Genomic DNA, 3463 nt, shown 5'->3' with positions numbered 1-3463 from the left:
TGATCTCGCGGCTCATTAGAGCCAAGGCTTCAGTACCACATGCCATTATTCGGGCAGAGCTAGCTGCCCCCCCACCAGGGTTGGAGGGGCTCACCAAACCTATCTCCTTCATACACCGCATGTGAGAACTTCCCAGAGACACGTATGCTCGCCTTCCACTTGAGTCCTCTCGACAGTTAGCCATGCAGGGAGATACGGCATGCTGGTATGGGGGAGATGACATCATGGTTTCAGGCGCATGGGTTCAGCATAGACAGATTGCCCCCCTTCCAGTACTCATTGGATGCACCCTCTCTGACTCTTACACAGTCCGAGATCACCAGGCTCATCTGCCAGGACCTGACTCAGCTAGACACCAAGAGGACATGGATACAACCAACACAGGAGTTGGGCAGGAAGATGGCTTTCTACAGAGAGCATCTTCTCCAGCTTATGAAGGACGGTTTTGTGACGAGGCCCAGATACATGGACACCCACTTGTCTCATGGAATACGATGTTCTATTGGCCAGATACGCACATCTTTACACCAGCTGCAGATCGAGACTGGGAGATACAGTGGAGTACCTGCAGAGGTCAGGACATGCCTCTTGTGTGACATGGAGCTTGAGACAGAGTTGCACTACACATGCCAATGCCCCGTCTACTACGAGATACGTGGCCGCTTCCACTGCTTGTTCAGAGAGGGCTTCGGACCACTCTCCAGAGTCATGCGGTACGAGGATCAAAGATGCTTGGGTTTATTTTTGCTCGAGCTACGCAGACACAGCTAAACATGTGAGAGTCATCGGCCTTAAAGATAGGGATCAAGTCGACGAAGAAGTGGAGGAGCTCATGGTACTAATGGGGATAGATAAAGCGACACGTGCAAGAGCATGGAGAGCTGGCAAGAAAAGTGGGGGCATGGGTGATACATCGAAAGAGAGGGCTCTCATTTTGCGCTTCCCCTCTACTGAGGCGAAGAAGGAGTTCTTGAAAAAGAGGCCCACCCTCAAGAAGACTGGTGTCTATCTTGGCGACGATCTCACCCTTTCACAGCTTGCCCATATGCAGGAAGTCATGCCAGAGATTGAGGCAGCAAGAGACAAGGAGAAGATAGCCTTTTACAGAGATGGTCGGGTGGTGATTGTAGAGCGGCACTCTACATGATGGTGTAAGACCTATGGGACCACACTGAAGATGGCTACTTGGAATTGTAATGGGTCTATGAGGTTGGATGTTGGTGCCTTTGAGAATAGTTTCAGAGACAGGGACATTGTATTCCTCTCAGAGACTCACCAGGCCCCTGGACAGTTCATGCCACATGTGGCAGGGTACAGATGGGAGACAGTCCACAAGACAATCCGAGATCTGAGCATAGGAGTAGAGGTTCAGGAGTAGCAGTGCTATTTAGGAAGGAGTTACAGCCACTACTACATATTGTACAGAGAGATGATCATGCTAGATACATGTGGGTGAGGTTGAGAGTTGACACATGTCGATTTCTATACATTGCCATATGTTACTTCCCCCCCAGTACGTCAGTATATGTTGCATTCAGAGGGGAGTCACCCTTCTCTATACTAGACGATGATATATTGGAGTTTTCTAGGGATGGTAATATCATCCTTCTAGGAGACTTCAATGCCCGAACGAGCAACTCTCAGACAGTCTTCTATGACACTTCAGATGAGATGCTTAGAGAGCTGGATGTGGGTGAGTTGGGGCTTGACAGATGCTCACATGACAGAGAGCAGACAGATATCTCATGAGATGACGACTACACATAGGTTAGTCATACTTAATGGCTTAGAGCGATTTCCCGGAGCAGCAAGTTTCACATGCTTTCTGTTAGGTGCAACGGAATGATTGTTTGCGCTTTGCTCAAGATGAGTGCTCTGAACTGTGCTCAAGGTTCCTTTTAGTTCTTATGGAAGATAGAGCCTTCCGTTCTTAATGGAAAGTGCTATGATCACAAACAAAGTGAATGGACACTGTGCGTGAAAGTGAATGAGACTAAGAGATAGAGAGAAGAGAGATACGACACCACAAACGTTGTAAAACCCTCCTCTGAAGGCCCCACTCTCGTCGGCGAGAGTGGTCTACTTTTGATTGCACAAAGTGGTACAATGCGTATGCAATGGACTGATGCAACTTGGACTATGCCAATGACGACAGTAAAGATGACGACGACGGTGAAGACAACTTGGACTATGCCAACGACGACGGTGAAGATGACGACGACGGTGAAGACAACGACGACTTGATGGCTGAATCTGGGATCTTCTAATCGCTGATTTTCGGGCCTGTTTCGGTGGCTGAAAATGACTGTTTTGGCTGCGTTTTTATGGGCTGAAATTGGGGGTTCTTCTGCAACCAATGGGCTGAATCTGCTACTGATCAAGCATGCTAAAAACGCTGCATATTCTGCTGCGTTTTGGCTGAAAATCAAAAACGCTGGACTGTGGGCTGAGCGTTAGTAAAAACGCTAGGTCACTTGGTACTTCTGCTGCAAATTGGGTGGATCTGCAAACGCTAGGGGACTTGGGAGATGAGGGCGATCAAGCAAGGGCTGAAAACGCCATGGAATCTGGTACTGACGAGGGAATGCAAAAACCCTACCAAGCTGGTGGTGATGGCGATGATGCAAGGGGAAAACGCTGGGGCTGATGTCTGCGGCGAGGATGGAGGAATCCAAAAACGCTAGGGGTGCTGAGGGTTCCTGTTGAGAAGTTGCCTGTTGAGCGGGAAGCTCCTGCGCCCTCTTCTGCCATTTAGTGCTAACTTGGGTTTGCTTATATATTAATTAAGCAAAATTGCCCTACCTACTTTTGTTGGAAAGTCACTTAAAAATAATAAGTGAAAATAACCAAAAATAGGGAAAAGGCTAAATGCACTGGAAAATTCCCCTGACTGAATCTGTTGGATTCTGAAGGGAATACTGATGATCATGCTGTGTGCAACCGGAGGATATGCATCTATGCTAAGTGACTGGGCATGCATGGTCTACAAATAGACTCACAAAAGTGCCAGATCACTGCTAATCTAGACTTGACTAGACTGACTGAGCCCTGATCATGCTTTAGCTTGTCCACGGACACATAGGGTTGGATGTGTCACGTGACACTTTCCACACAAACACAGGGCCAATACAGTAGACTATGTTATGACACAGCCGAGCTTCATTCCTTTTATTCACCAGTGGGAGCCAGACCAGTGGGCATAGCAGTGGATGTCTCTCTTGACATTGTCTGTCTCATTTCAGTATAGTACAACACAGACATCAAGAAGCAGGTCACATACCCGTTATACATTTACACCAGAGACTGACTCCGTTTATATAGAGGAGATTTGGGATCGTCTATGCACAGCTGGCCCATGCCTCGCAGTGGAGGAGTGCGCCACTTTACTGATTGAGACATTGCATGGTGCAGCATCAGAGGCATACCCACACACTCAGCCGAATCAGAGGCGACATTCTGGGAG

Source organism: Adiantum capillus-veneris, unplaced genomic scaffold, assembly GCF_014529385.1.
Source record: "Adiantum capillus-veneris isolate H3 unplaced genomic scaffold, ASM1452938v2 Hic_scaffold_671, whole genome shotgun sequence".
In the NCBI taxonomy this organism is placed as follows: Eukaryota; Viridiplantae; Streptophyta; class Polypodiopsida; order Polypodiales; family Pteridaceae; genus Adiantum; species Adiantum capillus-veneris.
Note: the sequence above shows the minus strand (reverse complement) of the source record.